The sequence below is a fragment of the Ostrea edulis genome, chromosome 5, assembly GCF_947568905.1.
Source record: "Ostrea edulis chromosome 5, xbOstEdul1.1, whole genome shotgun sequence".
Taxonomy (NCBI): domain Eukaryota; kingdom Metazoa; phylum Mollusca; class Bivalvia; order Ostreida; family Ostreidae; genus Ostrea; species Ostrea edulis.
The window spans coordinates 67,078,587-67,094,315 of NC_079168.1; the positions used below are offsets into that span (position 1 = coordinate 67,078,587).

A 15,729-nucleotide genomic window follows, 5' to 3' on the forward strand; every position below is an offset into this window, starting at 1 on the left:
TCCCCTTCACCCATAGATGTCTTTTATCAGATTAGGTTGAAATTGGCCCAGTTGTTCTGGAGAGGAAGTCGAAAATGTAAAAAGTTTACAGACAGACAGACGGACGGACAATAGGGAATCAGGAAAGCTAACTTGAGCATTAAACTCGGGTGAACTAAAAACTATTGGATTCGTATAATGTGTTAGACAAAAAGTGAGGATTTATAAAACACCGAAATTGAAAATTCAACACTGTAACAAATGTAACAGGTTTGGCGTTCGTATGGTCTGTGCTTCGCGTTGTGTTTGCTTTATTTGATTTGATAGTGGAGACCTCAAAACGACTCAACTACACTATGATCAGAAACTTGAAAATAAACTCAATAGGAATGAAAATAAGATTAACAACACTTTACGAATTTATTACCAGTATGGATATGACAGTCAGATAAACTTAAAGCTTAGCCTATGACCAATAACAAAACGTACCCAATCCTAAAATAATATAATACCTTTGTAAGTTACAAGGGCAAAGTATAAGGACAACATGGACGAAGAAGACGTGATTCCAGTATAGGAAGATTTGAAGGAGAAGTGACTAGCAAGGCCAGCTATCTCGCTTTGACCAAAGGTTCGCTGCGTGGCTTTATATAGTAATTTGAATAAAAGAAATAGTCATTAAAGTTAGTGACTGAAAGATAAAGTGGGCATGGTCAAATACAACGGGTGAACGATTTACATCGGGATCGAAAATAAGAAATAAAAGTAAAAGTTAAACCCAAACCAAACCGTAGCGGTCCACTCCCGGCGATTCAGTTCCGCAACAAGTGAAGCTTTTTAAAAAAACTTGCCGTCTTTAGCAGCAACTCTATAGAGCGAAGTTGAGTTATGTCCCTTGTCTTCATTATTGAATTGAGCTAAAAAATAAATAATCTCACGGACATCATGCCTACAAAGCTGTGTCCTGACTCCCATTGTAAAAGTTTGTATTTATAAAGGGTATATATACTGGAAATCAAATCACTGTTCCCTGTATTAGCACTGATTACAGCCTCTATATCAAATGAAACTGAGATTTTCAGTGTGTATATCAAAATATTTTTTTTTAACAAAGTTATGAAACAAAACAAACTAAAAATATTTAAATTGCTCAAATTTGCATAAAAATTATTCTTGCATATTGTACAGTACAACTGCTTTAGAAATTAACCAGGATAAAGACCTGAGAATATTGTAATAGTTTTGCCAAAAATTATATCATAAAATACATATCAGAAATCAAGAGTGAATTCATCAAAATTCTAAGTTAAATTGATAAAAAATTCTTGTGATTCAACGTTACTTCACAGACATAAATACCATTGTGTCTCTGATTTAAATCATGAAAAAACGTCACTCTATGATATGTAAGAAAAAATATGAAACAATCACACATAATTAACTATACTTCTGGAAGTCCCTGAAAATGCATAAATTAGACTCGTTTACCTAAATTGTAATAACAGGTGGATGGATTATTCTTTTGCATGCTTTAAAAAACAGTGATCCTCATTTTGAAGTCAAGCCTTATTTATTCTTATGTAATTCTTAGCTTAAGGTATCATTAAAACTGTTTGTAGGGATTAGTCCTACCGAATAGACAATTCCCAAAAACACAAGCAATCAAAACAAAAAACGGCGCGTTTTTCTGTTTGTATGCAAAAATGAAAACATTGTTGTAAATGAAGTAACCATAGAAATGCTTTGTATTGGTTGCTTTTAAAAAAAGTAATGTGTCAATTTCATGAATTGCATTTTTCTTTTGTTCGTTTTGTCGATTTTTTAAAGATTGAAAATCTTGAAAAATTGTTAAGTCGTACGAAAATTAAAACACCAGAAAATTATCTCCCTTGCCTTGAAGAGCATTTCAACCAATGAAATAATTGAAAATTTTCACTTCATGCACTTTCTACCAATGAAAAAAGAGAGGAAGTGCAAAGTCCGAAGACAGTAAAACACTTCAACTCTGTATACCGTCTTCCAAGGAAGACGGTAATAAGGTTTTCCATTGGTTATCCATAACATCTTGGAATAACACCCCTTGCTTGTCGTAAGAGGCGACTAAATGGAGACTGTAAAACCGAGGCCCCATGTTACAGCAGGTGTGGTACGATAAAGATCCCTCCCTGCTCAAAGGCCATAGCCGCCGACCATAGGCCTAAATTTTACAGCCCTTCATCGGCAATGGTGACGTCTCCAATATAAGTGTAAAATTTTCGAGGGGGACGTTGAATCAATGGAATAGTACAAAAACGTAACCCCGTATGCGCTTACACAATCGGAATAAAAAAATCATCGCGTATAAATTTGCTCTGAATATTTTAGCATTCTAAATGAGATATTTCATTTACAATTTCAACGTTTTAGCCTTTGATATCGTTACATATTGAAAAATATAGTACGTCTCTTTTCAACGGAAATCCGACAGAAATGAAATAGAATGTAAATTTAAGAAATAGAATTTATTTTTGAAAATACTTGAGGGTATGAACTGCAACGCTTCAAGCCAGCATAATTCCGTGGAGATCCGGGTTAGAATAGGTCCTCAGTGCCCCCTTGCTTGTCGTAAAAGGTTACTAAATGGGAAGATCCTTCGGTTGAGACTGCAAAAAACAAGACCCCGTGTCACAGCAGGTGAGGCACGATAAAGATCCCTTCTATATTCCTGTTCAAAGGCCAAAAGGGCGGAGCATAAGTCGTAAATTTTGAAGCTCTTCACCGGCAATGGTGACGTCTCCATATGAGTGAAAGATTTTCGCAAGGGACGTTAAACAATATATACAATCAATCACAAACTTCCGCCAGAGTTCGTTTTGCTCACCAGTAAGGCATTATGGGATAGCGATTTCTTAGGAACTACTAAAACACGCGGCCGCGTATACTGTGTGACGTCACGGTAGAATGACGAAAAAATATGACGTCAAACGTACACAGTTCAAAACAAGAACGTAAACATCAAGTTCATTACTTTACACTATAATTTGAACACAGTCTCCCTACTTTTTAGTGATCTTTTGATCATTTATATTTAAGATAAAATCCATGCTTTTATATCCTACGAACTACTTCTTTAGTGTTATTTGCCCACGTGATAATTGCGGACTCGCAATATACAAATCTGTATATTGTACTGCGTCGCCTGGGAGAGGAATCGGATCACGCGCACGTCCTTTTCCGTAACTGGTTTGTGGTTACGGAAATAGCCGAGTAGTTACGGTAGCTGGGAGAGAGCTATACGTAGGTGATTTTTAACAGTAACTTGTCTTTCTTTTTCCCCCACTAAAGTGTAACCGAAGTCGGATGACAGAAACTTACGACAGTTTGTAACCCTCTCCACCTAACTATTTGAATTTAGACTTTTATCTGACATCGATCTTTTCATCTAGCCCCTTAATGTTCCCAAATGACAACAGATGTTCATTGCACTTCAAAATGAAAGAACAGTCAGAAATATAATTATACATGTAATATATGAACTAACTTAGTTACTAGACTTGCCACAGATGTATTGTGGATTGCATAATTACAAGACATATGATAATGTGTGTTAAATAAGATTATATCGATAATGAGTTCTGCTTACACTGTATGTATCGATTTATCCATAGGTAATGAAAAATAACGTAAACTTAATTTTAAAAAAAAATCGTGGGAACGAATCTTTATTTCGTGGGAACGAATTTTATTTCATGGGAACGAACCTCATTTCGTGGGAACGAATTGTATTTCGTTGGAAAAATATTTTCCACCTGTCCTAAACCACAAGAGATCTTTTAAAATATGTAGCAATTTTATGTTTAAGATTTGCTATTGACGAGCCATACATGTTATATTATTGTACACCGTGGTATACACTGATACATCAATTACAATATATTTTGTTGAGATTTAGCAACCAATAGGTCAGCTTTATAAAAAGTTATATAAATTTTAGTGAAATCTGTATAGATAATTTTTACATAGAGTACATTCTTATCGTGAAAGTTTAATTTCACGTTCTTCTAACTGAGGTTTGATACCCCATTTTTGAAACCATGTGGAGAAAAAATGATAAGATAGATTTCTTTATCACATGTTTACTCGTGCATAAATTTTAATTATTACATTACATATATGTTTTCCTACGCCGTTTGTGACGTCACAAACAAACGTCAATTTTACAAAGTATCAGGAATCAAAATTCTTAACAATATAATAATTCCAATGTTATTTATTACAATTGTTTTAATTGGACAAAAATAAAGCTGAAACAAGAGTTTATACACCAATAAACCCGAAAACGCGATGTATTCATACACGCCTGAAAACAAATAACATAGTGCGGGGAAACTATTCAAATTTTTGCAATTGTTAATGAAGTGAATTAATTGGAATTATAAGAATCAAACATTCTTTTTGAAGAATTTATCGATGTGTAAACTCCGGACATTTTGCTCACAAACTTAACATAAAAGTGCTTTGCACTTTTATTCAGTTTGTGAGTAAAATGTCCGGATTTTACACATCGATAAATTCTTCAAAAAGAATGTTTAATCCTATAGTAACGTGAATGAATAACCGGGGGGGGGGGGGGGGGGGGGGGGGGGGGGGGGGTTGGGTTAACATGTGATAAAAAGAATCCCCCATGGTTTGTGGTTTGATATGATTTATATCCAACTCGAGGTATGTTTTCTATCCCCTCGCCAAGGCCCGGGAATAGAGAACACACAACTCGTTGAATATAAATCATATCAAACCACATTTCCTTTGATTTACACCTGTAAGCTGTCTTGGTTACTGGGAGTACAAGACCAACAGTCTGGTACAATAAATTTACTACCAGACTACCAGACAAACCAAGGAAAATCCTATATTTATACCATGCACAGTAAGAGGCTTTCTTCCTTGGAACAAAATATTAAAGTTTCAAAAAATGAATTTGAGGAAAATTTCCCGTATCTGTTTGGTACAACCTTAATTGATGATTTACGATATTTTTGATTGAATTGTTGTTCTCTTTAAAAGAATATAATGGAAATATGCATTAATTACATGTGATTTTACAAAAAAAAAAAAAATTAAAAATATCTTTAATTGAATTAAAGAGATCAACAAATGGACGCTGAGCTCAAAATTAATTTTTGCGAGCAATAATTGAATTGGCTGAAATAGATTTGATGCGGGCATCATTGGATTGATGCAACATCAACTGAATTGACGTGTCCATCAAATCAATTAGTGCGCATCAATTCGCTTAAGAACAATAATTAAATTAATGCTTGCATCAATTCAATTAATGATTTGATGCACGCAATAATTGGATTAATGATATTTTCAAATATATCTTCAATTTATGAGTTATTGTTAATTTGACGCTCCATACATGTAAATGGAAGGTATTTTAATATCAGATAGGGTCTGGCCACTCAATGTCACAGATTTCTTTAATTTTCACAGTATCAACCTCATTTGCACTATCTTACATAATTTTAAACTTTAAACCAAATTTCTACTACCCGTTGCCATGGAAACCAACAGCAGTCTATGAAGACTAAATTTAACTACAAAATTTAGCCTGTTTTATCCATTTTTGACCGTGAGTTATACAAAAACTTAGAATTGAAAACAAACACTCTTAATAAATCTTGTTTCCTATACCATTGCCTCTTTATTTATGCTACCTATAACCCTTCATTGGCAGAGAGTGTGTTACTGGCCCATATATCAATGTATTACAATTTGGCTCTTTGCCAAAAATGGTTTTTAGGTGTATCTCAATGATAAATTTAAATAATTTGGAAAATACATTCAGCATAATCAACTGTCATAGAAACAAGTTCATATTAAAGACCTTTAATACATATAAATAGATTAATGGTGAAACGTATCTGATTCGAGCTATTGTAGTATGAAAAATGTAGGTTTGGGCATTTTGCCAAAATTCATAATATATGGGTATTTCAATGATAAATTAAAATAATTTGGAAAATACATTCAGCATAATCAACTGTCATAAAAACAAGTTCATATTAAAGACTTGTAATACATGTAAATAGATTAATGGTGAAACGTATCAAATTCGAGCTATTGTAGTATGAAAAATGTAAGTTTGGGCATTTTGCCAAAATTCATAAAATTTGGGTATTTCAATGATAAATTAAAATAATTTGGAAAATACATTCAGCATAATCAACTGTCATAAAAACAAGTTCATATTAAAGACTTTTAATACTTGTAAATAGATTAATGGTGAAACGTATCAGATTCGAGCTATTGTAGTATGAAAAAAGTAAGTTTGGGCATTTTGCCAAAATTCATAAAATTTGGGTATTTCAACGATAAATTAAAATAATTTGGAAAATACATTCAGCATAATCAACTGTCATAAAAACAAGTTCATATTAAAGACCTGTAATACATGTAAATAGATTAATGGCGAAACGTATCAGATTCAAGCTATTGTAGTATGAAAAATGTAGGTTTGGGCATTTTGCCAAAATTCATAATATGACAAATAGAACAAACCTATGAGATTGTCAGTCAAACTGAATGATAAAAACAATCAATAATACACTGTTAACATGGAAAATATAAAAAAAATTGATATGGGAAAAACATACAAGTAAAGATTTAAAGTGTTTTAAAAAATGGTAAAGATAAAACCCCTGGCTGAAATTCAGATACTAAGGGGAGGCATTTTGTTGGGCATCCATGCAGTAAATAACCGGACTATTTACAGTACGTGCATGTAAGTGGTACCTCGCCCTGACTGGCAGCATATAACTGCAGTTGTAATCTTACAAGTTTACAATAAAATATGTTTTTTCTTGTAAAATTTGGATTTCATTTATTTGCCAAAATTCAATATGATATATAGATACTTACGTGTTCCAACAGGCAGGACTGTCCCATATTTTCTATAAATATCTTCAACTTGAAGAACATTTAGATGTCTGTCAGCCTTCTGTTTCCCTGGTCTTCTTTTATTTTTAATTGTATGAGATGCAATAAAATGTGGAATTCCACAACATTTACCTTTCCTGCGCAAACGATTTTTCTCTTGGATGCTAGTCAAATGATTTTGGCAAATATCAAACGAATTTGTAAGTGTTCCAAAGAAAAAACCGGATTCTGTTAACAAAACTGAAGATAAAGATGATGGCAATGAACTAAGTGAACAAAAAGTATCTACATTAGAACAAACTTCTAAAGAACAAATTGAATAAAAACTGCAGTTTCCACCGCCTGCCATAATGTAACCAAATGAAGGCCGTTCTTATCTTCAATTCAGGAGAGCGGCACAAAGGGCGATAATTCTTAATAGTGTATTTTGGTTTGTGTGCCAGAGGAATGTACTGGTTATATATTCATTTTTGATTTCTCCAAAAATTTGATTTTATACTTGTTTAAAGTAAGATTGAATAAGTTTTTCTAGCATGTGCATTTACACCAAATGATTGGGCAAATATATTTTATTCCTCTCTAAAAAATAGATATATCAAACCCTTTTTTATTACAAAAAATATTATTTGGATTGTTTTCATGGACTGAAAAATTATAAATGTAATTTTAAAAAACTAAAACTAACTCAGCAAAAAATTTTCTGTAGTTGTTTTTATCAATAATATCATTTTAAAGGAATTATTTGAAATATTACATATTTCGGCCAGCTGTTGTTATAGGATAGGTTTCCATGGCAACCGTTGCTAAGTCAAACCTTTGCATGCTATTTTTGTCTTATACCTATCATAATATTATTATATGCTAAGTTTCATCAAAATCTATGACATGTCGTGGCCACCGATTTTTGATAGTTACATAGAATCAGTCTTAATATCCTACTTGGGATAAAATATCCCATTTGGGTGATTACATACAGTCTATTAATTTGCAACCCCAAGAGAGAAAAAAATATAAATACATGTAGTTGAAATCCAATACAAAGGTGACCCAGTAGTCTTCATTTTAGCTTACTAGAGACGAAGGCGCGAGTCAGCTATTTCTATCGTTTGTAAACTCCTCCTATTTTCGATTTCCGCGTACGCTATACGTTTACAATTTATAGTTTCAAACACTCACTCCTATGTTGACATTAACAGGTACACATATGTACATGTACCTCACTATTGACAATTAATATCTTAATACTGTATCACTCGTTCTAAAATCAATCAGAGATGGAACTGCCTGCGATACCAAAGCAGATGAAACATTGACATATGAAAACGTGTATAAAAAGACCATCTGCTGCACAAATCGTTACACTATGATCGGTATTACCATCACGTGGTAACCAATTTTGTGCATTGCTGAACAGGAAAACAACAAAATATAATCTGTCAGAAATTGTCGCACTAGGTCATCAAATATTAGTAGAGCGAAATATCCTATAAGCAACTGTACTATATAATAGCAAATGGAAACCGTCAATATGTCGTCGACATCTCTGCACTTTCGAGACAAAATACAAAAGGAAACGGATAATTTGTCGACAGTGGAAACAGAAAAACATAGCCATCATCCAGGAAGGTTTGATGAACATTGTCGGAAGCGTTGGGGGCGTCTGGCTACAGTGCTTTTGTACGTAATCTGTATATCCATGTCCGCCATCGTTCTGGGACTTTACTACGCCCTGGCCTGGGATCCAGCACCCAAGATAATGACTTTCAGCGAAGGGGAGATTATTTCAGAATCTACCAGCTTCGTTCGCAGTGTCCGAAGGGGTTAGTTCAGGCAGGTAACTATAGGATTCATTGATTTATTGTATATCGTTTAACGTCCCTCTCGAGATTCACTCATAAAATTATGGAGACGTCACCACTGCCGGTGAAGTGCTGCAAAATTACGGTATATGCTCGGCGCTTATGACCTTTGAGCAGGGAGGGATCTTTATCGTGCCACACTCGCTGTGACACGGAACCTCGGTTTTTGCGGTCTCATCCGAAGGAATGCCCCATTTAGTCGCCTTCTACGACAAGCACGGGGTACTGAGAAACTATTCTAACCCGGATTCCCACGGGATGGTAACTGTAGGAACATTGTGGGATATATATATATATATATATATATATATATATATATATATATAAAATAGTTTGGTATATTACCAGGTATACATGTTTAGCATATCTTGATAGTTCCTGGTTGTGGCATGCAAAAATGTTATGTCAACTCTTGTGTTACAGAAGGTTGTATATAGACATTGCTTCAAGTTATTGTAGCAAAGAATCGGAGATCAATGCGATATCAAACCCGATACCCTTGCATAATTTACTAGTTAGGTGATTTAACCAATGAGCTACCTAATCCAATGTACACTGTACGACGAACAAGAGATATTCATATAGAAGAAATGAAAAAGATTGGTTTAAGAAAAGAACAGGGCCGTAAATTACATGGAGGCGGAGGAGGCAGCTGCCTCCTCCAACTTTTGAGCCAAAAAAAATTAAAATTTAAAGTTCATTAGAATTTATGTTGTTTCCAATAACTAAGAACATGATACTTCCCTTAAAAAGCATTCCAAATCTTTCTTTTAGAATGAGTTAGTCAAGTAACATCTTAGAAGGCCCTAGAATCAAGGATTTTGCACGAAACGTGTTCAGTGTGCACAAAATGTGCTCAGCGTCTGGGGGCCTGGGCGGCCCCCAGACCCCCGCCTAATTTCCTGCCTCCTCCAAATTGAAGGTTAATTTACGGCCCTGAAAGAATGACCTTAAGAAAGCTATTGATTTGATATGGACATTCGTTTCTGTTTCAGAGAGAAAATCAACACGTATGTCACGGCAGGAAAGCCATTTTTACGGATATAACGTATTGCGAGACAATCTATAGATGATGTGTACAAGCATTGATGTTTTTACACTAAACTGTGTACATAATCTAAAGCCTCGGAAGACCCTATTACACATATGCAATATGTTTTTCATCTCATCTGTTAATCCCATAATTCTAAAACCCGTTGTGTATATACATGTATATGTTTACAGAAGTATGTTTCCCGCCATATTAAAATATTTCATTGACGTCTCTTCGGGAATGTTTCTCCGTCAGCTGTAATTAATGTACCACATGTATGTGTCGAGCTTTACATTGTATTTTGTTTGACTGTAAATGGAAGTGATTACTCTGTTGTTTTAAAAGAACGTTTCTTTGGCTATTGTACACAAAGCGTTCAATATGACTATAATTGGAATTCCAGAACTGTTAAAACTGACATTGTCACCTATTAAATAATACTGATTACTTGTAATTTGTTAATAACATTTGTCTTCAATAATTGTTTTTAAAATATGGCCTTAATTTGGGTTCCAGATAACTAAGATAGTTTATTGTCAGCAAATGGTAGTAATCACCCTATTGTTAAGAAAGTGTATTTAGCTATTGTACCCAGAACGTTAAATATGCCCATAATTCATGTTCTGGGTTGTTGAAATAATAATAAAAAAATTATTGCGCCTTATATAAAATGAATTACTCTAAGGCGCTTTACAAGGGTAAGAAGAGGAATGCAACAATAAAACACAATTAAATGACAGTATGGCATAATATCTTATATCTGAAAAATTATCAAAATAAAACACTAGATAATAATTAATAATTTCTATCTCATTTGGTGTTTGATAATTAAAACAGTCACAGTTTACACATGTTATAATCTAAAACGGTAATTTACAAAAATGAGTTTTAAGACTTTTTTTGTCGTTGAAAGTTTCAAGAGATGTTGACTTCTTGATGTCATCTGGAAGGTCATTCCAGAGGTGTACTGCAGACCTGCTTAGTTGGCGTTGTTGGTATATGTTTTTGTTCTGATTTTTGGCGCCACAAGTCGCGACTTCGATTCTGACCGTAATGGTTGAATTGGTTTGTATTCATTTAAAAGACCTGCGATGTACGACAGCACATATCCGTGGAAGGAACAATATGTATAGGTCAAAATTTTTAATTGGGGTCGGAAATGGATGGGAAGTCAATGGAGTTTCGTCAAAATTGGAAATATGTGCTCTCGTTTCCGCGACCTCGTAACTAGACGAGCAGCAGTATTCTGCAATCGTTGCACCGGTCCAATGTTTTATTCCCAGCTCCAAAATATAGACAGTTTCCATAATCAAGTTTAGATGTCACGAAGGCATGTACCAGGGTTTTTTTCAAGCTTCATTTGTTAAGTAGCGTCTTATCCGCCCGTTGTTAAAAATCTAATCGTGACATGATTTGACAACTGATGACATAAAAATCTTATCGTGACATGATTTGACAACTGATGACATTAAAATCTAATCGTGACATGATTTGACAACTGATGACATTAAAATCTAATCGCAACATGATTTGACAACTGATGACATTAAAATCTAATCGTGACATGATTTGACAACTGATGACATTAAAATCTAATCGTGACATGATTTGACAACTGATGCCATTAAAATCTAATCGTGACATGATTTGACAACTGATGACATTTGTTTTTCCAATGTTGATCGAAAAATACACCTAAATTTTTCACACATGATGTACTCTTGATAGTATGGTCTCCCACCTTGAGATGTAGTGTAGGGGTGCAGTTTTGTTTCGTTGAAAATAGAATTAATTCAGTCTTGTCTTGATTTAAAACTTGTATGTTGTCATTAAATAGAAGTAATTACTAATTTGTTCAATATCTTTCTTCAACAATTGTTAAATATAGCTATTTTTGGGTTCCGGATAAATAAAACGGTAGTTAATTGTAGTGATTATTGTTCTTTACGAACGTTTATTCAGGTATTGCACCCGGAACGTTAAGTTCAGGGTTACTAAAGTTTAGATTTATATTGTTATCAAAGTAAAAATTACATTTGTCTATAACCATTGTCCCTGGAACGTCAATTATGGTCATAATTTGGGTTCCGGTTGTTAGACCTTCCATATGTATATAATAAAATTGTTAGTAATCCCATTGAGTACGCGAGTGTCTCTAGTCCCTTTGTTTTAATGATTATTGAATACTAGAATTATGAAATGAACACAGTAGCTACTAATGATGACGTTCCACCACCGTTCTCGTATATGAAAGATGAAGATGGCAAACATGCAGTGATCAATCTCATAACTCCTGTAAGCAATACAAAATAGAAAGTTGGGCAAACACGGACCCCTGGACACACCAGAGGTGGGATCAGGTGCCTAGGAAGAGTAAGCATCCCCTGTCGACCGGTCACACCCGCCGTGATCCCTATATCTTGATCAGGTATATGGCGGTAATTGGGCACGAACAATGTTAATGACGGAAAACATCTGTTAATGATGAGTCAGCACAGAGACGACCACATATCAACAAGGCCATTTACATAATGCACACGCACGCCTGTGTATATTTTGTAGATAGATTTACAGAGTTCGACGTTTGTTGTATTCCAAATTGTTGCAAGTTCTGCAACTGAAAAGATTTGCCTGAACAAATAGAATTAGGGAGTGTGCCCCCTGATTTGTTGATGGTCTTTGCGGTATTGTACATGTACAGCGGTCTTTCTGCTTCTTCTCTAAGATAGTTTATCGGAAAGAATTCATTGTCGACACTTATATAATTGATTAAATTGTATATTTGTAAGGTTTTAATAATGTCAGAGATAAAACCATAGTGTTTGTTATCTTCACCTTTCATTGTACCTAGGAAAGGTTTTGACGATAAGAAAAGAATCGGGTCAGGCATATTTTCTTTGGTAGAGTGTTTGTATCCAGCCTTCGTTTAAACAGTAGTTTTCCTGTATTTATTTCTGCACTGATTGGTAATAAATCAAAAACTGGCTCACGGATATCTGGTCCGCATAATTCTGATAGATTGAGGGACTTTTCAAATCGTGAAAAGTACAAAGTTTTTGACAATCTAAACGATGCATATATTGTTCCAGACTTAACATTCATAAAGTACATAAGCATAACGATAGTTTTATGTAAATGCGATGTAGTCATAGGGTTAATGAACTGGGATCCTGTCAGATTGCCAAAAAAAGACGCCCATAGGCCACATCGCTCACCTGAGTTACCTTGACCCATATTTAAAGATTTTCCCTATATATTCGCATGTAAAACTTAGATCCCTATTGTGGTCTCAACCTACTGACAGGGGGCCATGCTTTTTACAAACTTGAATCTACACTATGTCAGGAAGCTTTCATGTAAATGTAAACTTTTCTGGTTCAGTGGTTCCTGAAAAGAATACTTTAAAAGATTTTCTCTATATATTTCTTTGTAAAACTTTGATCCCCTATTGCGGCCCCATCCTACCCCCCCCCCCGGGGGTCATGATTTTTACAAATTTGAATCTGCACTATGTCAGGAAGCTTTCATGTAAATTGTATTTTCTTAGCCCGGTAGTTCTTGAGAAGATTTTCAAGGATTTTACCTAAATATTGGTATATAAAACTTTGATCCCCCTATTTTGGCCGAAACCTACACCCGGGGGCCATGATTTTAATAAACTTGAATCTGCACTATGTCAGGAAGCTTTCATGTAAATGTGTACTTTCTAGCCCAGAGGTTCTTTAGAAGAAGATTTTTCCCTATATATCTGTATGTAAAACTTTGATCCCCTATTGTGGCCCCATCCTACCCCCGGGGGTCATGATTTTTACAAATTTGAATCTGCACTGTCAGGAAGCTTTCATGTAAATGTGTATTTTCTTAGCCCAGTGGTTCTTGAGAAGATTTTCAAGGATTTTACCTACATATTGGTATATAAAACTTTGATCCCCTATTGTGGCCCAAACCTACACCAGGTGGGGGGGGGGGGGCATGATTTTAACAAATTTGAATCTACATTATGTCAAAAAGCATGTAAATTTGTAATTTCCTATCCTAGAGTTTCTTGAGAAGAAGATTTTCAAAGATTAAAGCTATATATTCGCATATAAAATCTTGACCCACTATTGTGGCCCCATCTTACCTCCGGGGTCATGATTTTAACAGACTTGGTTCAGCATTATGCCAAAAAAGCTTTCATCTAAATTTGTACTTTCCCTGCTCAGTGGTTCTTGAGAAGAAGATTTTTAAAGATTCCCCTTATATATTTGTATGTAAAACTTTGATCCCCCTATTGTGTCCCCTCCTACCCCTTGGGGCCATGATTTTAACAAACTTAAATCTGCACTATGTCAGGAAGCTTTCGTGTTAATTCCAGCTCTTGTGGCTCAGTGGTTCTTGAAAAGATGTTTAAATGACCCACCCTATTTTTGCATTTTGTGATTATCTCCCTTTTGAAGGGGGCATGGCCCTTCATTTGAACCAAATTGAAAGCCCTTCATCCAAGAATGCTTTTGGTCAAGTTTGGTTGAAATTGGCCCAGTGTTTCTGGAGAAGAAGTTGAAATTGTGAAAAATTTACAGACAGACAGACGACGGACAACAGGCGATCAGAAAAGCTCGCTTAAGCTTTCAGTTCAGATGAGCAATAAGTATTATATCAGAAAGTTTAAATTTCGGATGAATCTCAATACTTCAGCTAGGTGGTTGTGAATTTCTTCACATAGAAAAATTAGTCTGTCCCAGATGCCAAAAGAAGTTAAGCTAACACTTGACTTAATTCCTTCTCTCCTCATGGAGAATAGGGCCATGAACAAGTCCCCTCCATTTACTTCTATCCTGGGCTGATCTTGCTGCCTCTGTCCATGACCCAAAACCTAGTTCTTTCCTCTCTCTTTCTATTGTTCTTCTCCACGTTTCCTTCGGTCTTCCTCTCTTTCTTTTTCCTTCTGGTGTCCAACTAAGGGCTACATATGGGTGTGTTCTTTTATCCATCCGTAGCACATGTCCAATCCACTGCCATCTGCGTGTTTTTATCATAGTGCTGAACTTTGCTACTCCTGCTATCTCTCTAACTGCTACATTTGATATTTTCATTGGCCAGTAGATCTTTAAGATTTTCCTAAGACATTTGTGCTGGAAGGTATCTACAAGTTTTTCGTCCCCTTTTGTCATTTTCCAGGTCTCACTGCCATACAATAACACAGCTATTACATTTGAGCTGAAGAGCTTCATTTTTGTTTTTCTGTTGAGTTGGTTATTGCTCCAGATCTTGCGTAGCTTATGGAATGCTACTCTTGCATGGCCAATTCTTCTTATATCTTCATTAGTACCTCCTGTCTTGCTTACTGTTGCTCCGAGGTAAATGAACTCATCCACATCGTTTATGTTGTTCCCATTGATGGTTATTGGTGTGATGTTTGCAGCATTTAGACGCATAACTTTGGTTTTTCCTGTATTGATTTTTAAACCTGTTCTAGCTGCATATCTGTTTAGAGAGTTCAGTTAAGCTAACAGGGTACACATTATTTCCCTTTCCACGGAATTTCAGTATGTACAATTTCGACGCATGGGGCAAATGCTGTTTGAAGTGTTTCATACCAATTGTTAGGCCGTTCTTTATACATAGATTTTGACTGCGGATTATTCCTTTTACCTGATCAAGATATAGGGCGCACGGCAGCGTATGACCAGTCGACAAGGGATGCTTGCTCCTCCTAGACACCTGATCCCACCTCTGGTATATCCAGGGGTCCGTGTTTGTCTAACTCTTAAATTTTGTATTCCTTATAGGATTTATCCCTGTTCGTCATCTTCAACTTTTCATTATTAAAGGAAAATCGCCACTTATTAGAATATGAATACGTCATATCTACATGTACCAAAGTTTAACGAGCAATTATGGATAATCCAATACAAGAGAAGTAATCTAGCAGTGAGGGACAGCTGCTATTAAGTC

The 15,729-nt window shown here is 35.2% G+C and overlaps 1 long non-coding RNA gene across 1 annotated transcript; it reads left to right on the forward strand.

The window, feature by feature from the left end:
* Nucleotides 1–8,258: 8,258 nt before the first annotated feature.
* On the forward strand, nt 8,259–10,259 carry LOC130054695 (uncharacterized). The gene is made up of 2 exons (XR_008803014.1): nt 8,259–8,734; nt 9,755–10,259. It is a non-coding gene; the product is annotated as an uncharacterized LOC130054695 (long non-coding RNA).
* Nucleotides 10,260–15,729: the final 5,470 nt, after the last annotated feature.